Source organism: Berghia stephanieae, chromosome 9, assembly GCF_034508935.2.
Source record: "Berghia stephanieae isolate SIO BIC M18660-M18661 chromosome 9, UCSD_Bste_1.3, whole genome shotgun sequence".
NCBI lineage: Eukaryota > Metazoa > Mollusca > Gastropoda > Nudibranchia > Aeolidiidae > Berghia > Berghia stephanieae.
The window spans coordinates 46,909,595-46,934,619 of record NC_088368.1 but is presented as its reverse complement, the minus strand read 5'-3'; the positions used below and the strand labels follow the sequence as shown (position 1 = coordinate 46,934,619).

General features: G+C 39.4%; 1 protein-coding gene and 2 long non-coding RNA genes across 3 annotated transcripts in view; 2 read left to right on the top strand and 1 right to left on the bottom strand.

Annotated features, from left to right (window-relative positions):
* Positions 1–763: 763 nt before the first annotated feature.
* LOC144980345 (uncharacterized) lies at positions 764–5,881 on the top strand. Its single transcript, XR_013646867.1, has 3 exons — positions 764–1,061; positions 3,188–3,383; positions 5,460–5,881. It is a non-coding gene; the product is annotated as an uncharacterized LOC144980345 (long non-coding RNA).
* Positions 4,020–10,545, bottom strand: LOC144980346 (uncharacterized). The gene is made up of 3 exons (XR_013646868.1): positions 10,261–10,545; positions 7,713–7,817; positions 4,020–5,561 (listed from the first exon to the last, which is right to left on the bottom strand). It is a non-coding gene; the product is annotated as an uncharacterized LOC144980346 (long non-coding RNA).
* The window catches only part of LOC144980344 (uncharacterized), a gene marked incomplete at its 3' end in the record, with an annotated part of 118,622 nt that continues 101,954 nt past the window's right edge, over positions 8,358–25,025 (top strand). The window contains 1 exon segment of the mRNA XM_078928013.1: positions 8,358–9,860.

The following is a 25,025-nucleotide window of genomic DNA, read 5'->3' as shown; positions in this document are numbered from 1 at the left end:
GTTTGGCATTTTAAATGCCAGATTCCAAAAATCTGGCATTTTTGAAAACCGTTTGGCATTAGAAAAATCATTTGGCATTTGGCATTTTCATTTGGCATTTTCTTTTCTTGTATAGATAGTATGCAGATGACGTCACTCAGGCCTTTGTTATTGTTTTTGCCATCCGCGTTTGTGAGTTGTTCTCACTAAACTGTATTAACCAGACTATAAAAGTTCATGGTTACACAGAGTTTGTGTGTTGGTCCGTTATACTTCCGGATGGCAATGTTGTGAACTCCTTGGCCAAGCGCATTCTATCTATATTATACTTCAAATGACACCTTTTCTTAATTATTTCTAAACGCGTAAAAACAAATCTCTTCACATCGGAAAACTTTGCTATTAAAACTCACACTCTGAACTAGCCCTGCCTCCCTCAGATATTCACTCAAATTCAGCCCTCGACAAGTATCCTCGTAAGTTTTCTGGAATCTCCTGCAAAACTCGTGTATATTTGCGTCATGGTCGCCTGTTAACTTTCACTCCACTTAGTAGTCAGTAGGTAAGAAATTACCCCAACAGGAAATTTAGTACAATTAAAAAAAACAAACAAAAAAAAAAGACAAGAAAACACGCAAGCCACCAGGATATGATAGTAAATTGTCTATCAAAAGTGAGTAGTTTTCTTAGTTGGGGTGGGTGTCAACAGACTTTGGCATTTTTTTGAGTGTTTTGGCATTTTTTGAGTCTTCCCCTGGCATTTTGTTGAAAAATAATCTGGCAACCCTGCTTGGCTGGCTTGTAAACATTGATGTGAAACAAGCTCTTGTCCAATTTTTTAAACGTGACAAAATGCCAAATAACTGCATAATCATCGGATGCACTAGAAGACAGGGTCGAGATGGAGTCAAAATGTTCAGGTTCCCATCCATTAGGAAGACGAAGGACCCAAAAATAATAAATTTAACCCAGCGGAGACAGTACAGCGGTTATGGCAGCGATCAGAAGAAAGGGATTTGGCGATGGCTCAAACTCAAATCTAACTTGCAGCCACCGAGTTTGCAATGATCATTTTGTTAAAGGTAAGAATTGATGGATAAATTAAAATCTTAAATATTATATATACGATATGAATTAATTTTAATTATTGTGAACAAAGCAAGTTTACTTCGCTCCAACATCATCATGTAGCCATTGTGGGCCATAGCATGTCACGGAGTTGGCGGCAACCGACCAAGGTCCTTGCCTTAATTTCTGACGTTGCAAGTTTATGATTTAGTAAATATGTGTTTTTTTCTTTTTTATGGAAGAGAAATCAAATCAAAAATTTCAAACTCGGTGGTCTAACAAAATCTACGGAGAGATTTTTCACCGATGTGACTTTTCTATGCGAAACTCCGAAGTTGGAGAAATCATCTGACTCATCTCAGACTCAGATGTAATCTGTAGTCTGTAGGCGGTCTAGAAGGAATCATTTTAATTTTTTTGGTCCATACACGGTCCGGATGGATGATCTTTTATTTGTTGTGTTTAGTTATCAGATAGGACCATGAATATTTCATGCATTTCTCGTGCAACTTACTCTAAATCAAAATCAAAACCAAATGCCTCATTACCGATAGTGATAGGGCTACTTTCGTTTTCAAGCTTTATGAGATGAGGAAGTCTTTCACTGTTGTTCTGGTCATTCATTTTAGAATTATAATGTTCCAGTTTATAACTTATGCTTTGTCAAGATTATTTTATTGTGCATTTTTAAAACATGTTCTCCATTTGAAGAAATATTAAAAGTAAGGTTGCGTTTTTCTTAAGTTTTTTTTTTTCCGTTCCTCCGTCGGTGGTGTATTGTAAAGTAACAAACTGCTTTTCTACACCGCTGTTGGACATGTAAATGCTAGTTTTTGACAGAAGTTTAACACGCTGCTTAGTGATTGCCAGTGTCAGTTTATAATGATAGTAATGGTTATTTTTTTACTGACAAAAATAAATATTATTATTATTATTATTTTAAATTTTAATCCAAAGAAAGAAACAATTGACCTCTATCAATCCACTAAAATAACTTTTCATAATTTTCATAGTTAGAAATTATTTTAACTCAAGGTGAGGATTATTAGTTATAATGTTTCGTATAGTCATTGAATTAGGGCCTTCATATGGAATTTTCCCCAAATATGACAATAATAATATAAAATAATTTCAATTTAAAAAAATTGTCCTTTGGGATCCCGATACTTTCATTGCAGCTATGTGGTATAGTTATCACCGTCATTTTGGAAGGATTAGGGTTCCAGACCCGTTCTGAGCAGTTGAGTCATTGGGAAAGGAACTTTATTCACATTCTCTCACCATACTCAGGCATATATTGGGTAACTGGCTTTTAACATAGGCCTGTAAATTTGCCGGCATTTCTGGCAATTTCGCTCTGCCGGAACAAAAAATTAATTAAAATACTTTTTCATTTTGTTTAACAGCCTATTGAATTGGTAAAATTCTAAGAAAATATTCTGGGAAATGGGATTTTTGCTCATGTTATTGAAAAAGCTTCGGCTCAAGGATTTTCAGGCAAGTTTTTCAGGGGGCAGATGCAGGCCTGTTAAACAGCATTGTCTCTTTCCGGAAAAAATGTAATATCGCCTAACAAGCGTCATGTCTCGACCTGCATGTAAAGTCTTGCTGTTGGCTATAAACCCATTGCAAAGCGCTTTGAACAAATTTTCATTTAATGGAAATTGCACTATATAATTGTTCTACCCTTGTTCTAATTTGACAAAGCTTGATGTAAATTTAACGGAAAGCTTAAGGATTGTAAAAAAAAAATAATTAAAAAATTGAGCTTTATATTATAGCGCAATATCCACTAAATGTGCTCAAAGCGCTTTACAAGGGGTCCCTGGTCAACAGCAACATTTAACATGTAGAACGGGACATGACGCCTTTTAGGGGACGCTACAATTTTTCGGACAAAGAAAACGCTGTAAACGACCAGGTATTCATTTTACACCTGAGTACGGTGAGAGCATGTGAATAAAGAGCCTTTTCCAAGGACTCAACTATGCGCCGAGCGCGAGGCTCGAACCCTTGACCTTCCGATCCAAAATCGAGTGTCATACCACTAGACCACATAGCCACACAAGGACCAGGACCAGATTGTAATAGGCAAGAAATGACGTAATATATTTCAACAATCAATTTTTTGCCTTTACAGGAGGGCCAGCATCACTGCTGGATGAAACTGATCCTGATTGGGTTCCAACGTTAAAGCTTGGACATGGGGCAGAGAAAAAAACAGACCATTACTCATGTCTTAAAGATAGGAACAAACGCAATGACTGCAGGCAGCAACGGCTCTAGTTGAACAATCAACAATTGGAGAAACTAGCTCAATCATTGACCATGTAAATGTAAGTGTATTGATTGTATCTGTTTAAAACAATATTTATGTAGGCATGATATCTCTTCCTACATGTTAATGTTAATGTTTCTGTTGGCTTGGGACATCTTGTAGAGTGCTTTGGGTGGATATTGCATGCGCTATATAAAAGCAGATCTCGCTCTCAGAAAATTTAATAGGTCCAAATCAAGCAATTTTTTTTGGGGGGGGGGGGGGGGGGTAAAAAGTGAGGTTAGCAACGTTTGTGCCGTTCATTACACTTTAAGGTCATTGCATTGCCAGTTGAAAGGAAGTTGAATAGAGAGTGAAAAGATTGTAGATCTATGCACATAACAATAGACAAAGGACACAAAATCATATTTCATATTGCAAAGTTAAGACACAAATCTATGACTATGAGGAAAGTAATAAGACAAAGGGGAATAGAGCACATATAAAGTGACTTCATTTGCTCATAAGGTATGTAAGGAATGCCTGTCCGGTGAGCCAGTAATGAAGTCAAAGTTTGTCCAAATTGTTGGTGCAAGAACTGACATCAAGAGAAGTTTTTTTTCAAATAACCAGACTGTACATAAGCTTACATGGTTGAGTTATAAGACTTTTAACTTCAGAGATAATAAATAACTGAACAAAAAACATCACTTAATTTGAATCAAAAGCTTTGTCTTTATTATGTTGATAAAATTTGTTTTATTTAATGAATGGGCAATGGCAATTAATAAAAGAGGAAGATCCATTAAATTTGAGGACAATGAAATTAATACTATTGTGAGCATGTCCTTCTATGCTATGGATAGGTTGCCTTTTAGGATAGTTCATACACAATTAGAAAATTCTGAAGGTTTTTTGTCTTTGACTATAGCGTAACAAATTTTAAAAATATAGATTCTCTTTATTCACCTCTAGGGAAAATTTGTCTTTGGAGTCTATTCTAAAGGGAGACTGAAATAACCCAGGCATTGCCGCAACACAGCGCCACAAACTGAGCTAGGGCTGAGGTGACTTGCTCAAGGCCACACAACGTAGTGACAAAGTGTTCTTATGATGAGATAGATAGAATTAAATGAGTTCACCCATATTGATTTATTCCTCAATTATTAAGATCTGGGAGGAAATGTTTTATTAACCTTAAATTTAAATTATGCCGCTTAAGCTAAACGAATATATTAATATTATAGTCTACATGTTATTTTTACAAGCCAATTGTCATTTCATTGTGGTAAAAGGCAATCTGCACAAATCAGCAGAATGACCAATCAAACGTTTTTTTACAGAAGCATGTATTCCCTATGTATGTACAAAATACACACGCTGGCAACAAATTAAATTTAAAAAAAAATAAATTATATGGCATAAAAGAAAAAACAAACATTCCCAGAAATGTAAAATATTATGGGCTAAGTTTGTCCATTTTTATTGGTTATAGCTAGCAGTATCTACAAGAAGTTGATGGTTAGGTGCTGCGCTTGTAACACTCAATGGAATTTCCCGTGTAGAGAAAACATATATGTGTGTTTTTTGTATACTGGTGTAGGAAATACAGTTCTTATTTTTGTTTCTTTTTTTGGCGAAGGCCAATAATTGCCCGAACATTACAGTACAGCAGATTTTCTGAGCATACATAGTTTGATTCCACAGGTGATAGAATTACATTTAGTTTTTAAAATATTTGCGTGTTACTTGTAGAGTTTGTAAATAAATAGTTTTAGAATTTTTAGGTTTGCCAGTAATTTTGTGCTCGATGATAAATATTTAACATTTGCTGTACGGAGCAATGGTGATCCACAACTCTATTTTTTTAAAAGAATAGATTTCCACATAAATATGCCAAACCATTTTGGAATTCATCATAAGGTTCAGGCACTATTGGCATTTGAAGTTGAAGTCAAAGAAAAACTTTTTAAAAAATTATTTTGACCTGTAAAATGAATGACTTGCGTATTTGAGGAAATGGGGCTTAAGTTTTCTTTGTTTTCAAACATATTAAAATTAAAATTCCCAGTGACACGATAGACGCCAGAGGTGGTAGTTCAATAATGTACTATTTGCTCTATATATTAACTTAATCTTGGTATTTCTTTTACAGGATTGTGAAGACAGACATTTCAGGTTCCCATCTTGATGCTGAGCAGAAAGCACTTGTCGACACACAGAGTCCACTATAACCCAATTTTTGGGAATGGCGAACCTGAAACGAAAAGAAAGCAGTCAGACTTTTTATTCATTCTTTTCCAATAATGCTTGATTTTATATACCTTTGTAATCCTTTTCATTCTTTTCATTAGACTAATACATCTGTTAAATTTTTACTTTTGCCCGAAATGTTTGTGAAAAAATTGTACTAGTTGGAGTATAACTACTAGTAGTAGTAGTATTACTTCTGTTACCATTATTATATGTTCTGCAATAATATTCAAAACCTAATAATATTTTTGAATTGGCAAATAAATAGAAATCCATTGTATATTTATGAAGTTGGAGCACAATAAAGAAAATAAAGTACTGTAATGACTTTTTTTAAAAATTTGTTTTATCCGTTGCTTTTGCAATTTGATGGTGTATGCTTGACTGAGTTCTCATTTTTCTACCCTGGGTGTGGGGTCATTGACCTTCCATTGTGGGCAAGGTCATTATTGCTTTCTTCACCCCCCTATGTCTGTATTCCTTTTTCAGGTAGCTTTCTATCTTTGTTTTGGAATAAGATTACATGCTTTTTTCCCCTGTCCTTAGATGAGAGGGTGACAAATGGATGTAAATTTATTTTGTAAATTTATAATTAACATTTTATAAACAATAGACTGGGTGGGGTCTTTGACTTCCCATGGTGGCAAGAGGTCATGCTATGTCCTCTATCCCTTATATTGTTTTCCAAGTTTCTTTATGTCCTTGTCTTGGAATGAGATTACTTGGTTTTGTCCTTTCGACTGCCGGAGTCATTGGCTGAGAGGGAAACAGTCAAATGAATATTGTTGGTTTTGGGAAAAAAAATTTCTTTGTCTTGTAAATCATTTCGCGTAAATTTTTTTATTATATTATATATATGTGTGTATATATAATATGGGGGGCGAAGTGGCCGAGTGGTTAAGGCATTGCACTGTGATCCGGATGACCCAGGTTCGAGCCCCGCTTCAGGCACTTTCGTTTTTTTTTCCTTGAGCAAGATTATTAACCCCCAATTTGCTCACTTGGACAACATGGGTGATTCCCGTTGACATCAGACATCTTGTTTGATGAGTTATCTATATTCCTTCGTGGAATGCCTAGGCGACGATATCTTATGATATCGCGGCGCAAAAGGCATAACGTAACTTAATATAATATAATAAAAAAATAATACGCGAACGTTTGAGTGTATTCCTCTTAGGGGGGACCTGTGCTTGTGTCAGGATGAGACTTTTGGGTGTTATCAGACTTAGTACACTGATAGCATTCTCTTGGAATCTACATTTGTTCCTCTTTGTCTTACTTTTCTTGTGTGCTTTTAATTGTAAATCTGGAAATTTTTACAATCCCATTTTATTCCTTTTTACTGGTGCTGAAATGCGTCGCAAGTGCAGTAAAACCCTTAAATCAAACATAAACATTTGAGTGTATTCCGTCTCTGGATTGAACTGTTAGGCGATCTCAAAACTAAGCACATTAATAATTTTGATCTACTTCTGCTCCGTATTTGATCCAAGCCCATTTTTCTTACTACGTATTTCGCAACAGCTTTTAATTGTGCTGAAAATGACCTAATAGTGTCGCAAGCATCGAAAGTAGTCCATCAGAACCATTAGGTCTATAGAGCCAGATTTCATCCCAGTTTCTATAGTGTGAAAATAATAATTTGTTACCCTTCGAATAGGGCACTTTTCTATTGCCAAATTACTGCTGGGTGTACAAAAAAAAAGAAAGGGGAGGGGGTGGGGTCTTAACTTCATCTAGGATATATCTCGGTCTCTATGATTGTGAAATGGGTGCTCTACCAACTGAGTTAACGGGACTGCCATGAGTCGCATAACCATTTAAACGTTTATGTCCGAACACACTGACTGAGCAAATGTGAGTAAAGAGGCTTTTCCAAGGACTCGACTGAGTCTCCCATAGTAGAACTTGAACCTATTAAAGAAGTTTCTTATTTCTTTTTTTTTTTTAAGTTATTCATATTCTAGTTCAAGAAAATTCATTGTAAAGAATATAGCCATATGTTAAAAACCTCTATATCTTATTATCAATCCTGCATGGAGTAATATAAACAAATGTAGAAATCAAAATAATAATATGTAATAACAGTAATAATAATCATAGAAGTGAGATGAAACGGGGGGGGGGGGGGGGGGGGGGGGGGGGGGGTTACCTTAGCAACTAGTACCACTTTCCCACAGCTAGGAGGCTTAACCCATTTTACATCCGTCACCCATCCATTGTAGGCCTGATTTTAAGTAGTCAGTCCCCTGTAAGCCTGAAAAAAAAATGTGGCAATGGTGGTAATATTATTAATTGAAACTCGAGGATAAAAACTGTTGTTATCACATTTAGTTAACAACAGTGAATTAAATTTGCTGTGAAATGTGGAGTACTCATCTGAAAGGTTATTAGAATTATTCAGAGAGACACAATTCCATACCTCAACATCAGCCTTGGGGCTAAAAATTATATAGTTGGGGGATTGAGTAAAATATCGAATAAAAAAGTAGTCATTCAATGGAGCCGAAGTTTAACCTGGTTTGAAAAGCGCGAAACGGACCATAGCAATTGCTACCCTTTAGATAGGACTCTAGTCTATGTCAAAGTACTTTCCGCTAGATCTAACAGACTCAGCTACCCAATCACTGCTGGATTGATAAGGGGAGTGGGATGAGAAAAATAAATTCACTCGGGATCAAGCTCAGTCCCTTGGAATGGGGTGGGGCTTTTAAAACAGTCTTATGGGCATGGTGTTTTGTTACTGTATTATATCAGTTTAGATTTGGACTCGGGATCACATTGATTTCATAGTCATTGCCTGCCCTGGTGTTTTTAATTTAAATTATTATTTATAATCTTTGGTGAATTCGGAGGAATACCAGGGAAGCTCAGCCTGATGATACTGGACTCGAACCAAAGGCTGAAGGAGAAGGGTAGAGGTGACGCCTCACCTCCCCATCAAAGGGTAGAGGTTTCACCTCCCCACTAAGAAACTTCTCACATCATGATGACTCAAGGGCACAAGGGACTACTAGAGACACCTGGAGCAGACACCATGCACAGGGAGCCTGATGACACCCCAAGCAATCACAGGTTTGATGACAGCTGAAAAAAGTGCCCTGAACCCAAGACCTGATGATCCCAGGGTTGGAACCCCTCAGAATCACAGGCTTGATGATACCTGGTGTAAGCCCCCCTGAACCCAGAGACCTGATGATACCAGGGATGGTACCCCTCGGAATCACAGGCTAGGAAGGGAGAGAGCTACCCAGAGGCCCATCTGATCATGGCTTAAGAACCCGACCCAACATGATGGAATCAGAATAAGCCAAGATGTGAGAAAGAACCCATGAGGGTACCATGATGACCATGTGGGCCAGGAAACCAGGGTAGTGGTACCCCTAATGAACTGATAACATGAACACCTGAGAATTCACCTCAGTCAGGCGAGGGAGGGAATTATGGCTATACATCAGAAGGTATTTTACTACCTCGATCAGGTGAGTCAGAAGCATAAGCTTCAAAATGATGATGGATACCACCTTGTGGCAGGACCTGTATTATAGACATTAACATGAATTGGTAACGGACATGGTTCCGACTATGCTTTTTAAAAAAAAAAAAATTTCTGACATTATCCCTGGTCATCATCATCTTGTCAATCAATTAATAAAGAGCTCCCCTATCCTGTTAGCAATAATGTAAATACTAAATAAGCTCAATTTTCAGCTGCATTGCTTTAAAGAAAAAATGAGACATATCCACCCATTTACAAGTGCAGGAAGCAACCACACTGATATTGTCTTACAATTTTGATTGCTTATGTTCCCAATGAAATTTAAAATATTACATCCCTCCTAACATGTTATCTTTTATTAATTGTGGTCCAACTTTCATAAGTACTATGTTCTGATATGGATATTTTCAGTAATGTTTTGTGGATTTTTATTTCAAGTTTTCAAGCCCCCGGGAAGGGAGATTTATTGTTTGTTATTTCCCCTGTTTTATGGCTCAATTGGAGCAACGCCTCATAAGGTAAGAAGTCTTTTTTTTTTCGTTATAGGATGTCAAACTGGAGAATGAGGTTTGTTTTAGAAGGGGGAGGAATGTAGGGAACAGTATGCCTTTTTATGTTGTGTGTTTGTGTGTTGGTGTGTAGTATCTCGATCGAGGTTGTTGTGAGTTGTTGTCATGATGTTCCGTTTGTGATTGTGACGTCATATCTTGTTGGCCACCGTATATAAGCGGCAGTCACCGCTTACTCTCTCTCTTTGACCATTTGAATCTACAACGTTCCTAACGGATAATCAAAATCTAGGTATGTGTACTTAGTAAATCGGGAACTGCCCACTTCGGTGGAGATTCATGCCTCGGGCATAATATTTATTTATTTTATTTTCTCATCGTGAATGAGATGTAAAAATCTATTCACGACAAAGGCAAAATAGTTGAAATTTGAATGTAACCACACAGACTCATTGATCCACTACTTAGACTGACTTAGACTAAACTTACTAAGACTCGAAGACTAAGACTAAGACTAAGACACTAAGATGATCACGACTCGTGAAGCAGGTCATATCATATTAATATTTCCGTGTCAGGTTCGACATATCTGTCTTCTGTGATTTTTTGAGAATAAATCTTACAATTAGCCGTAGATGGTGTAACATAGTATAGGTATAGCATAGGGAAACGATTAAATAATACAGACTTACCGTGAAATGTGTAGACCGAGTAGACAGAAACTTGTGGTCGTGACGAGGTAGTTCGCTACATCAAACGATGAGACTGGCTGTAGTTCCTAAAGATTATGGCACCAGTCGTGTTCACAAATGGCATAGGGGTCTACATCATTAACGGGAAATTTTAAAAAAATATATTTGTCTAGAACCAGAAAAATACGGAAGATTATCGACAGAAACTAATATTTTACTATTCTACGCCATTGCCTTCCATTGCTTTCTGCCACCCGGAAGTAAACTTCCACTCCGATCAGCTGTTTAACCGCATACTATCTATTGTTTGTTGTTTTTCTTGTGTCGTTATGTTGACATAGAGACCGAATGAATGGTAACGCTTACATTCCCAGCCCATGATATAATGGCGCTGAATGCTTTCATTGGTGGACACTTTTTAGGCTCCGTACGTATTCTCATTCGTTTAATTCTATGCCCTCTCCTTACCTCCTATTGGAAAATGGTAACATTTATTACGATGGACTCGTCTCTTTTCTCATCCAGATTTCATTTCTTTTTGCCATAGCTATAAAAACTTGACATTCTGTAATAGAGTTCGTATCGTCGAACAATATTACGTATAGAATGTTCCTGTTGCTTTTCTGTTTGAGTAAGAAATGTCTGTTTTGGTGTTGGGTGGGTGTGAAGTTTTGGAGAAAATTCTGAAAATGGCTGGTAAGGAGAGGGTCAAAGGTAGAAAAATTCCGTTTTAAAACGTTACAGCAGCGAAAAATCCCGACATAATATTGATATAAAATTAGAATCGAGTCTGTCTAAAAGACAAACATCTTATCTCTGTTTCTACCAAATTGTTTTAATGAGGGTTGTTTCATCGCCGAGGTATCGCATTTAAAAATGTTCAGCTTTGATTGTTATCGGATTTTTACACCTCATTGTAATTTGTAACAGCACACAAATTGCCTTGAGAATAAGATCTCAAATTTTTTTGAGACAAAGAAAGAGTTCACGGAAAACACGTCTTATTACCTAGGGCAGTAAAGTAATATCGGGAATTTCCGATAATTAGTAATCCTCATTCCGAGAAATGTTTGAACCATAGATTTATAAATAGTAACAGATAGGCTGAGCAGCGGTGTAAATGCCACATGCAAAACCTATTGATGTTATGCGTTTAGGTAAAATACTGATAACATCCGTCAGCCAGATATAGCGAACAACTACGCAAAACTAGGTGTAACATTGAACAATCACCCTATAGATAGAACGAAGATGACGTCACTCATGTCTTTGTTATTGTTTTCTTTTTTTGCCATCCATGATTATGCGTATAGCTCATCACACCCCTCTCTCTTGTCTGTGATTCTCACTAAACTGTATAACCATACTATACACATTTAAGGTTACACATAGTGTTGTGTGTGTTGGCCCGTTTTAGATAGAACGAAGTTGATGTCACTCGGGTCTTTGTTATTGTTTTTTTTACCATCTGTGTTTATGAGTAATTCTCACAAAACTGTATTAACCAGACTATAAACGATCGTGTTCACACATAGTTGTGTGTGTTGGTACTTTATACTTCCGGATGGCAATGTTGTGAGCTTCTTAGCCAAGTGCATACTATCTATAGATAGAATGCGCTTGGCTAAGAAGTTCACAACATTGCCATCCGGAAGTATAACGGACCAACACACAACACGCTATGTAACCATGAACTTTTATAGTCTGGTTAATACAGTATAGTGAGAGCAACTCACAAACGCGGATGGCAAAAACAATAACAAAGGCCTGAGTAACGTCATCTTCGTTCTATCTATAAACGTTCAAGGTTACACATTGTTGTGTGTTTTGGTCCGTACATGCAAAACCTGTTGATGCTATGTGTGTTTAGGTAAAATACTCATTACATCCGTCAGCCGGAAAAAGCGAACGAACGCACGAAACTATGTTTGACATTCAGCTATCACCCTATTGCGTCAGCCAGAACAGTTCATGCATTATTATTATAACACACGGAAAATCCATAACAATGTTGTGAGCTTCTTAGCCAGGAGCAAATTCTATTAATAGTTTTAGCACCAAATGAATGCCCTCGTCAGAGCCTGTTATGTGAGGAGTCGAGTGGATGATGCAATGACGATGAAATTCGCTGATCGCGGATGTTTGAAGAAACGGTGGAGTGCCTTGTAGTCAAGACATTTAGTGCTGGGTCGAGTTTGAAACGATCAAATCGAGCGGGTTTTCGATCGAGTCGTCTAAAATCGAGTCGGTTTCGGGCGGGTTTCGAGTCAGTGACGTCATCGAGCAGTGATTCGTTTGAAAAAAAAAAACACGAGCAACTCGTTTGCCACAGGAAACTTCACATACCCCTCCCTCTCTTATGTCTGTGGCTGGCTTGACTGCAGCTGGTTATGATGGGGGCTGCCAGATGGCCAAGTTCAAAATTGGTTACTAAGAAACGCTTTTCTATTATTATTCATTAAAAAAAAAATCTTTTATTTAAAAAAAATGAAAAGATAAGTTTATCCAACTGTAGTCGATTGTTTTGTTAATCAAAACAAATGAGTTTTTCAAGGGAGTCAGAATGCTTGTGGTGTTGGGCTATTTGGGGTCTATTTGACTACTTGGGCAAGAAGAAATCTGGCTGTCTGGCAGCCTTGATTATGATCGTTCGTCGCATCACACACACATACACACACACACACACACACACACACACACACACACACACCATCAAACAGTTGTTGATGGTGAAGGGTTGAGACCCCCCCCCCCCCTCCCACCACCATCATCCCGCTGTCACCTTAACATTTCATATTTATGTCGCGCCAAAAGTTGTCGGCCGCCCCCACCTCCCATAATTTGTCACTGGTCGTCATCGCCTCTTGTGTGTGCGGGAAAGGTCGTGCCTTTCATTTCATTATTTGAAAAATAAATGAACAAGAATGGTGTGTTTTTATTAGGTAGGTAGATAATAATAATATTTAGCAGGTTCCACACCCAGACACACACGGATTGCCCGGACACGATGATAACGATGCCGACGACAATGGATGACGATGATGATGATGATGATGATTATCGTGTTTCTGTTTAAAAAATGAAATACTTTAGCAGGTTCCACCCCACCCCCCACACGGATAGACCGGACCCGAAGATGATGATTGTGGTTTTGCTGGCTGTTACGGCTGTGATGAGGATGATGATAATGATGATGATGATGATGATGATGATGACGATGGCGCAGATGGTGATTATTTGTTCGGTCGCTCAGTGGTACGGTGTCTCTTGTCACAAAATCAAGCCTTGTCAATGGCCGGATGAGTGACAGTGATTGTTGAAAATTGTGATCCAGACGTTAAGTCCGTGTGTCAGGCACTTGACTCAGGTGTGAATGTATTCTTATCTTATAAGCAATGACGGGTATTGTAAAGAGCTTTAATACAAAAAGACTCCAAACAGCGATCGGTACCTACTGTACGAAATGGATGTATGGTCGATATGGCGTGCCGGAGGAATAAATTAAATAAAATATTGTGAAGTTCATTGAGCATGGTAAATCCTTGGAAATGCGCTTTGAACTAATACACCTGCTAGACAACTCCGATTCTAATATAAACGACTGATTAATATTCCCATATATAAACTATAGTTAGCTGAAAATCTTTCTTTGTCGGGACTCCAAAAGTATGGAACGAATTAGACAAAGAAATCAAAGGGTCTTTTAGGAGCACTGATTGATTTTAGATTGATTATTACATTGAAATGTGTTGATATTTATTTTATCCATTATTATTAGGGTGGTGGTGGTGGTGGTGATGATGATGATCCCGCTGATATGATGGTGATGATAAATAAATTAAACATAATTCCCTTTATTCATCCCATAGGGGAGATTCGTCTTTCGGGTCTATTCTAAGGGAAGACTGGAATAACCCAAGCGATAGCCGCAGTGCAGCGCCGCAAATTTAGTTAGGGCAAGGTGACTTGCTCAAGACCACTCAGCGGCGGGTGATCGAACTCGGTACCTTTCGGGTGCCAACCAAAGACCGTACCGCTGCCCCTGATGATGAGATGATGATGATGATGATGATGATGATGATGATGATGATGATGATGATGATGATGATGATGGGAACTAACAAAGAATACACAGGCGTCTAAAATTGAAACATTCCATATTCAAAGCTAATGTTTTACTTTAAAAAATTGAGCTTTACAATATCCACTAAATGTGATCAAAGCGCTTTGTAAAGGGGTCCCCGGTCAACAGCAACATTTAATATGTAGGACGGGACATGCCGCCTGTTAGGCGATATTACAATTTTTCAGACAAAGACAACGCTGTTAACGGCCAGGTACTCATTTTACACCTGAGTACGGTGAGAGAATGTGAGTAAAGAGCCTTGTCCAAAGACTCAACTATGCACCGAGCGCGAGGCTCGAACCCAGGACTTTCCGATCCCAAAGCGGGTGTCATACCACTAGACCATTATAATGCACGAGAGCCATGGTCGACTAGAGTACTACCTATAGTTACGTCATGACTAGACCACATAGCCGCACTACTGTAGGAGTGTTCATTGATAGAGGGATGCGTGTGTGTCATAGAAATAGCCTTAGTGTGTGTGTGTGTGTGTGTGTGTATGTGTGTGTGTGTGTGTGTGTGATAGTCAAACTTTAGTAGGTTTAATGAAGTCTTGTCACACACGCGTGATACACCTATACGAATTTCCCTGCCACTGCCACCCAGACACACTAACATCTGACAAGGAGTGAGGGCTGTGGAAGAACCACAGACTACCGTGTGCAAACATTGGCGATTGGTATCGGATGGCAAACTGTGATCGTTTGAATTTGAAATGATTCGAAACACTCGTTACCCCTCCGCTCGCTCGAATCCTGATCGTCTCAAGCTCGTCTCACGTGTCAAGATCGTCTCAAGCTCACAACCCGCTTGATCGTTTTACGATCGAGTGATCGTTTTATTGACTCGCTCTTCCGGCATTGAGATCGAGCACTGACTCGTGGCTTGGCGCTCGGTCGTCGATCGAGTAAAAGCGATCAAATAACCCAACACTACAAGACATTCCCGCGCTTGGTGTTTGTGTATGTATGTGTGTGTGTGTGTGTGTGTGTGTTTGTGTGTGTGTTTGTGTATGTATGTGTGTGTTTGTGTGTGTTTGTGTATGTATGTGTGTGTGTTTGTGTGTGTATGTGTGTTTGTGTATGTATGTGTGTGTGTGTGTGTTTGTGTGTGTGTTTGTGTATGTATGTGTGTGTGTGTTTGTGTATGTATGTGTGTGTGTGTTTGTGTGTGTGTGTGTGTTTGTGTGTGTTTGTGTATGTATGTGTGTGTGTTTGTGTGTGTGTGTTTGTGTGTGTTTGTGTGTGTGTGTTTGTGTGTGTGTTTGTGTGTGTTTGTGTATGTATGTGTGTGTTTGTGTGTGTTTGTGTGTGTGTGTTTGTGTGTGTGTTTGTGTGTGTGTTTGTGTGTGTGTTTGTGTGTGTGTTTGTGTGTGTTTGTGTTTGTGTGTTGTGTGTGTGTTTGGTGTGTGTTTGTGTGTGTTGTGTTTGTGTGTGTTTGTGTGTGTTGTGTGTGTGTGTTTGTGTGTGTGTGTTTGTGTGTGTTGTTGTGTGTGTGTGTTTGTTGTTTGTGTGTGTGTTTGTATGTGTGTGTTGTGTTGTATGTGTGTGTGTTTGTGTATGTGTTGTGTGTGTTGTGTGTGTGTGTTGTGTGTGTTTGTGTATGTATGTGTGTGTGTTGTGTTGTGTGTGTGTGTGTGTTGTGTGTGTGTGTTTGTGTGTTGTGTTATGTGTGTGTGTGTTGTGTGTGTGTGTTTGTGTGTGTTTGTGTTGTTGTGTGTGTTTGTGTTGTGTGTGTGTTGTGTGTTGTGTTGGTGTTGTTATGTATGTGTGTGTGTGTGTGTTTGTGTGTGTGTGTTTGTGTGTGTGTGTTTGTGTGTGTTTGTGTGTGTTTGTGTGTGTGTTTGTGTGTGTGTTTGTGTGTGTTTGTGTGTGTGTGTGTGGGGGGGGGTGGGTATGGGTGTGTGTGGATGTGATTTAAAAAAAACTGTTGTTAAATTGAGCTTTTATAGATAGGATGCACTTGGCTAAGAAGTTCACAACATTGCCATCCGGAAGTAAAACAGGCCAACACACAAAACTGTGTGTAACCTTGAAGGTTTATAGTCTGGTTAATACAGTTTAGTGAGAAGTACTCATGAACGCGGATGGCAATAAACAATAACAAAGACACTAGTGACGTCATCTTCGAACTGTCTATAAAGCTGGTCATAGTCTGTGTCCAGGACCTTCCGATCGGATAGCGAGTGTCATACCATTCACATCTTAGTGTCATACCATTCACATCTCAGTGTCATACCATTCACATCTCAGTGTCATACCATTCACATCTAAGTGTCATACCATTCACATCTCAGTGTCATACCATTCACATCTCAGTGTCATACCATTCAAATCTCAGTGTCATACCATTCACATCTCAGTGTCATACCATTCACATCTCAGTGTCATACCATTCACAGCTCAGTGTCATACCATTCACATCTCAGTGTCATACCATTCACATCTCAGTGTCATACCATTCACATCTCAGTGTCATACCATTCACATCTCAGTGTCATACCATTCACATCTCAGTGTCATACCAAAAGACCGCATAGCCGCATAGCTTCAATAGTTTTAGCCTGTAATGTGTGTTCTATTGGATGATGCAATAACAAGGAAATACCCTGAACGCATGAAGATTGTATGAAGTGACAGTTTTGTTAAGACATGCGCGCGCTGTGAGTTTGTGTGTGTGTGTGTGTGTGGGGGGTGGGGGGTGGGTGTGTGCGCACATGTTTGTATTTGTGTGTGTTGTGTGTGTGCGCACATGTTTGTATTTGTGTGTGGTGTGTGTGTGTGTGTGTGTGTGTGTGCGCACGTGTTTGTATGTATGTATGTGGGTGTATGTATGTATGGGGGGGGCGGCCGCGCACATGTTTGTATTTGTGTGTGTTGTGTGTTTGGGTGTGTGCGCACATGTTTGTATTTGTGTGTGGTGTGTGTGTGGGTGTGTGCGCACATGTTTGTATTTGTGTGTGGTGTGTGTGCGCGCACGTGTTTGTATTGTGTGTGTTATGTGTGTGTGTTATGTGTGTGTGTGGGTGTGTGGGTGTGTGCACACATGTTTGTATTTGTGTGTGTTGTGTATGTGTGTGTGTGTGTGGGTGTGGGTGTGTGGGTGTGTGCGCACATGTTTGTATTTGCGTGTGTTGTGTGTGTGTGTGGGGGGGGGGTGTGGGTGTGTGCGCACATGTTTGTATTTGTGTGTGTTGTGTGTGTGTGTGTGGCTGTGTGGGTGTGTGCGCACGTTTGTATTTGCGTGTGTTTTGTGTGTGTGTGGGTGTGTGGGTGTGTGCGCGCATATTTGTATTTGTGTGTGTTGTGTGTGTGTGCGCACATGCTTGTATTTGTGTGTGTTGTGTGTGTGTGTGTGTGCGCACATGTTTGTATGTGTGAGTGGGGGGGGGGGGCGCACATATTTGTATTTGTGTGTGTGTGTGTGTATGCGCACATGTTTGTATTTGTGTGTGTGTGTGTGTGTGTGCGCACATGCATGTATGTGTGAGTGGGGGGGGGGGGGGCGGCCGCGCACATATTTGTATTTGTGTGTGTTGTGTGTGTGCGTGTGTATGCGCACATGTTTGTATTTGTGTGTGTGTATGTGTGTGTGTGTGTGCGCGCGGATGTGTTATTTTTTTATTTTTTTTTTTATTAAAGGTTGATTGAGTTCGGCTGTTGAATGGGACAATAGTTGTCTGCCCTACTTTGGACAAAGCCAAAATCTTAAACAATTTTGGCCAGAAACCTCGTCTTACCTTCAAATATCAATCGATTTAAATGAACCTCATCTTGGCAAAAAACAAAAAAAAACAAAAAAAAAAAAAACAAACCTCTCAAACCTGGGACTTCGCGAGTTTTTACCAAAACGAGACGAGGGTCAATTTTAATCATTCGATATTTTGAAGGACGTTTTCTGGCAAAAAAAATTTTTGTTAAAAATTCAATATTTGTGTTTTGTTTTGTTTGTTGTTGTTGTTTTTTTTTTCCAAAGTGTGCCACTGTTTTGTACAAAAACAATTTTTATCTCCTTTTAAAAAAATTTCAAGTTGACAGATCGTCTGGTAACAAGCCAAGATTAGGTGATATTATGGTTGATGTGTGGAGCGTGTCGATGAGAACTTATTAATTTTAGTAATGTCGTCGTACCAAATGACTCAATCCGTAGGCCTCAGTGTCTGTTTTCTTGTTTGTTTGTTTTTTGTTTTGTTTTGTCTATGTCAATGATTGTAAGGAACGCCACATGTTCATGCTTGCGTGTAGTGTGTGTGTGTGTGTGTGTGTGTGTGTGTGTGTTGTGTGTGTGTTTGTGTGTCAACAACTTGTACTTCTACAGCCCAGTGCATAAACAACTCAAGAAACAATGGGATCTTATCTCGGTGACCAGACGATGGTAGTAAGGGGAGATAATTCATGATAGTAAGGGGAGATAATTCATGATATATTATAATATGCTTTGCGTTTATTCCAGGGCTTACACACAGCGGGCAGCTTCGCCCGCTCGTCACAGCCGAGTGTGTAGGCCATTGCTTTGCACAGCCTACACGCAGCTACACATCAAATTTACACGCATGGATCACCGAAATCCCGGCATTGTGTTAGATGCAAGTGCATTAATTAATTATGGTATGTGGGTTGGGGTTGGTGGGGGGGGGGGGGGGGTGGTCTATAAGGGAGTGCACAATGTCTTTGTATTTACTTTCGCAACATTATTATGTTAAGAATGTCAAGTCTTCAAAGAGAAAAGTAAAAGAGAGGTGAGGAATATAGATAGATTGAAGAGAGAGAGGCAGACGTACGTACACACACACACACACACACACACACACACACACACACACACACACGTGCGCACAGATAGATAGACTAAGAGAGAGAGAGAGATGCCGCTGGTAAGCAGCTTCTCTCTCTCTCTCTCTCCTTCACTCTCTCTCCTTCTCGCTCTCTCTCCTTCTCTCTATCTCATTCTCTCTCTCTCTCCTTCACTCTCTCTCTCCTTCTCTCTCTCCCCTTCTCTCTCTCTCCTTCACCCTCTCTCTCCTTCTCTCTCTCTCTCCTTCTCTCTCTCTCTCCTTCTCTCTCTCTCCTTCACTCTCTCTCTCTCCCTCTCTCTCTCTCTCCCTCTCTCTCTCTCCTTCTCTCTCTCCTTCACTCTCTCTCTCTCCCTCTCTCTCCCTCTTTCTCTCTCTCTTTCTCTATCTCTCTCTCTCTCTCTCTCTCTCTCCTTCTCTCTCTTTCTTTTTTTCTTTTTTTTCTTTCTATCCCCCTCTCACTTTCGCTCTTTCTCTCTTTCTTTCTTTCTTTCTTTCTTTCTCCTTCTCCCTCTTTATTTCTAATTTTATCTCTCTCTCTCTCATTCTCTCACGCTCATACTCTCTCTTTCACTCTCTACCCCCCCCCCCTACACCCTACCCCCCCCTACCCCCCCCCCCGCCTCTCTCTCTACCAAATAATTTTATGTCTTTTTCTCTGTTCCAACATTTCTCGGAATGAATTATAATTATCAGGAATTTCCCGATATTCACTCCGCTCCGCTACTGTTTAGGACGGGATTACCAATTTGATGATTTAAAGGCCAAAGTAATTTTTTAAAACTTGTCCTTTATTTCAGAAGTCGAGTGGCAAGGCCAAAATAGGTGTGACATATTGACATTTTGGTGTGCATCCATACCGCTTATTTTTACCTGGTTGGTTTACAGATTAACGCTCATTTCGACTTTGCTAGATTTTACCATTATGTGTGCAAGAAGTATTCGGTTTTTGTAAACATGAAATCAAGATATTTTCTCATGGCCGCAGTAAATAAGTTTAATTTTAGGGGAAAATTGGTGCATAGAAAGATTTGGCATTTTATTCATGCTATTTGGCATATTTCTGTAACTTTTTTGGCATTTTCTACAGAAAAGATATTGATAACAACAAGATATGAAGTGAGTAGAAAAGTGCCAGAAGACAATAGAGAATAAAAAATTTTTATTTAAAGATATTGGCAATCCTAATCTTAATTGATGAGTGCGGAGCTGAGTAATATCGGGAATTCCCGATTATTCGTAATGGCGATCCCAAGGAAAGTTGACGTCAACAAACCATATAATTAGAAAAAAGACTAAGGAGCTAATTATAGTATGTGTTTTTTGTTCAGCACCATGTTGAGTACAGAAAAAGACGACGTAGTACATTCTTCATTACTTTTTGTTCTATCGTCGTGAATGTGGTTGGTGTTCCTCATATTCCGATAGAAAACATCCAAGGATTGCTGTGATTTCAATAGATCAAGCACACAAAGATTATCCAATGGTATTTTCCCTAGTAACCTGTTAGGGATGGGTTGGTTTTCTTTCCTTCTTACATCAAATCATTTCTGTGTGTATTCTCTCTATCTCTCTCTCTCTCTCTCTCTCTCTCTCTCTCTCTCTCGCTCTCTCTCTCTCTCTCTCTCTCTCTCTCTCTCTCTCTCTCTCTCTCTCTCTCTCTCTCTCTTCCTTTCTTTCTTTCTTTCTCCCTTTTTCTTTCTTTCTTTTCCCTCATTCTACCGCTGACCAAATCCCATAACTTCACAGCGCGTGTCCACCATCGGCAATAAAAACCCCACTTTCGGGAATTCTCTATCGTGCGGCTATGTGGTCTAGTCGTATGACATGCGCTTTCGGATCGAAAGGTTCTGGGTTCGAGCCTTGCTTGGCGCATAGTTGAGTCCTTGGAAAAGGCTCTTTACTCACATTCTCTCACCAAACTCAGGTGTAAAATGAGTACCTGGCCGTTAACAGTGTTGTCTCTGTCCGAAAAATTGTAATATCGCCTAACAGGCGGCACGTCCCGTCCTAAATGTTTTGTATTGCTGTTGTCCAGGGACCCCCTTGTAAAGCGCTTTCAGCACGTTTAGTGGATATTGCGCTATATAAAAGCTCAATTTATCTTAAAAGAGTTGGATTTTTAATAAGAGTGAAATTTACTCCCGTTATTGTTATTCAATATTTACAAAAACCGACCCCTTCTTGCTGACGGAAGGGTAAAAGTTCCCATTTCTTTAAAATTAAATTTTAAATTTGATATGAAACACTTTTTCCAGGTGTAAACCAAGTAGGTGATAGTAAACGATATGAAGGCTTAAAAAGAAACAAATAAAAATGTATGTTGAATAATATCCACAAGGCGCTTTACAATATGTCCAAAGGATGCAACAACACTCATCAGGTAGATCGACACATGCCGCTAGTTAGGCGATATGAATTATTTTTCGGATAAAGGAATAACATTGTTAACGGCCAGCTACGTGTTTCACACCTGAGTAAGAGAGAAGATATGAGTAAAGGGCCTTTCTCAAGGACTGAACCATGCGCTGCTCAGAGTGTGAATCGTATCTAGGACCCAAAAAAAAAAAAAAATATGCTAAAATGCTAAACAAATGTTTTTTCCATGTAAACTGGCTAGGTATTTATTTCTACTTTGGCCTTCAGAACACCGAATTGGCAAGCCAAATAATAAAGCGGAGCGGATTTGTAATATTGGGATTTCCCGAAAAAATGTCATAAAACACATTCTTCTTCTTCTTCTTCTTCTTCTTCTTCTTCTTCTTCTTCTTCTTCTTCTTCTTCTTCTTCTTCTTCTTCTTCTTCTTCTTCTTCTTCTTCTTCTTTCTTCTTCTTCTTCTTCTTCTTTCTTCTTCTTCTTCTTCTTCTTCTTCTTCTTCTTTCTTCTTCTTCTTCTTCTTCTTCTTCTTCTTCTTCTTCTTCTTCTTCTTCTTCTTCTTCTTCTTCTTCTTCTTCTTTCTTCTTCTTCTTCTTCTTCTTCTTCTTCTTCTTCTCTTCTTCTTCTTCTTCTTCTTCTTCTTCTTCTTCTTCTTCTTCTTCTCTCTTCTTTTCTTCTTCTTTCTTCTTCTTTCTTTTCTTCTCTTCTTCTTCTTTTCTTTCTTCTTCTTCTTCTTCTTCTTCTTCTTTTCTTCTTTTCTTCTTCTTCTTCTTCTCTTTTCTTCTTCTTCTTCTTCTTCTTATTCTTCTTCTTCTTCTTCTTCTTCTTCTTCTTCTTCTTCTTCTTCTTCTTCTTTCTTCTTCTTCTTCTTCTTCTTCTTCTTCTTCTTCTTCTTCTTCTTCTTCTTCTTCTTTCTTCTTCTTTCTTCTTCTTCTTCTTCTTCTCTTCTTCTTCTTCTTCTTCTTCTTCTTTTCTTCTTCTTCTTCTCTCTTCTCTCTTCTTCTCTTCTTTTCTTCCAATATTCTCCATGCATCTCGGTTCATGCATCATCTTCCTCAGGCCAGTTCTTTCATATCATCCTTACCTATCCATCATCTAGTCTTTGGGCGTCCCTTTTTCCTCTTTCCCGCTATTTGTAAGTCCAATACTTTCCTTCCCCCCTACTCCCTCTCTCGTCTCTTTACATGTCCGCATCATATCAATCTCTCTGTAATAATATGCTTTTGCCTATTAAAATCCAGGAATTCCTCTTGTCTATTTTTAGTAAGAGCTACGTCACCGGGAATCCCCATAACAGGCTATAAATACGGGCTTCGAGTCGAAGTATGGACTCTTCTTAACTCTCCTCTCACCAGCCATTTTCTGGATTTTCCCCAAAAACTTCACCACGCCCAACTAAAACAAAAAAATATTTGTATCACTCAAGCACAATAGCAGTACGTTCAAGCGATATAAAACATGCCCTACAACACACACTGTTCATTTTCTTAAAATTTTATGATGTGCAAAAGACATTTGGAAAAGAAAAATGCTGGTTGCATCGTAACGACATATATCATCATCATCATCATCATCATCATCATCATCATCATCATCATCATCATCATCATCATCATCATCATCATCATCATTATCATTGCCTTTTTCACCCTGGGTCAGGGTATAGGCCACAGACAAACAGTTTCCATCCCTCTCTCATCATTGCCCTTTTCACCCTGGGTTAGGGTGTATGTACACAAAATATAATTGCGCTTTTTTATATAGCGCAATATCCACTAAACGTGCTCGAGGCCTTTACAAGGCGTGCCTGGCCAACAGCAACATTTAACATGTAGGTCGGTACATGACGCCTGTTAGGCGATATTACATTTTTTCGGACAGAGACAACGCTGTTAACGGCAGGTACTCATTTTACGCCTGAGTACGGTGAAAGAATGTGAGTAAAGAGCCTTACTCCAAGGACTCAACTATGCGCCGAGCGCGAGGCTCGAACCCAGGACCTTCCAATCCGAAAGCGAGTGTCATACCACTAGACCACATAGCCCCACATAAAGGGCGATTCTAAATATGCCTGAAGTCTTGGGTCACAGGCGCCTAAGAATAAAGCCTAAATCATATGTCCCTACAGCAGTCACGCCAATGCACGACCACCAACTATCACACACACTCACACACACACAGACATTGAGTCGGAGATTCTCGCCAAAAGGGAGAGAACGTACTAGATTGTTATTCATTCTCATATTTAATTAACCCACTCAACCCTAACACCGACGATATCCGTTGTATACCCGGGTTACTTTTACCCCATGCCTATTTATTCATTTTTCTGAGACAAATTATAGGCGTAGTATCAAAGCTAATGTTTTATAGTTTTTACATGACAATGAATGTTGATTAAAACTTTTAATACATTTCTTCCAAATTTGAAAAGCAGCAAAAATCTCTAGGATTGAATGAGTTAAGTCTCTCAGGGAGTCTGTGAGATGATTTACAAATAAATAAATAAATAAATAAATGTATGACTTTTCACAGACAAGGCAAGTCCTGGACAAAGCCATTTAAATCTCTCCCTCCCACTGTACAACCCCAGGCAGGGGGAACCAAATGGTCTCGATCAAATCCCAGGACAAGAATATGGAAAGAATAAATAACAGAAGGGCGGTGGCGAAGACAGCAGGGTAAAGGGCGGTGGCGAAGACAATAGGGTAAAGGGCGGTGGCGAAGACAATAGGGTAAAGGGCGGTGGCGAAGACCGCAGGGTAAAGGGCGGTGGCGAAGAACGCAGGGAAAATGGCGATGGCGAAGACCGCAGGGTAAAGGGCGATGGCGAAGACCGCAGTGAAAATGGCGATGGCGAAGACCGCAGGGTAAAGGGCCAATCAACAACAAGCCCAAGAAGGCCAACTGTCCCCTACCCTAAGGGGAATTACAAACACAGAACTCCGGGACGGGGACAAAATCTCACAGCAATACCTAAAATTATTTTTAAAAATGAGCTTTATATAGCGCAATATCCATTAAATATGCTCAAAGCGCTTTACAAGGGGCTCCTGATTTAATATGTAGGGCGGGACATGCCGCCTGTTAGGCGATATTACAATTTTTCTGACAAACACACGGCGTTGATGGCCAGGTACTCATTTTACACCTGAGTACGGTGAGAGAATGTGAGTAAAGAGCCTTTTCCAAGGACTCAACTATGTGCCGATCGCGAGGCTCGAACCCTAGGACCTTCCGATCGGAAAGCGAGTGTCATTCCAGTAGCAGCAACCTATTTGAATTCATTATCCCCCTATCACGATTAGAAGAGATCACTGGTATATTTCTGGAATACAATTTCAACTGGCTGTTCATGAATTCGAGAAGAGATTTCAAAGAGGCAACACGTGACATGAACAATGAAGGAACAGATAAAAAATGAGTTGTATGTGTTGTTTGATTTCATGCCGAGACATGTTAAACGATCT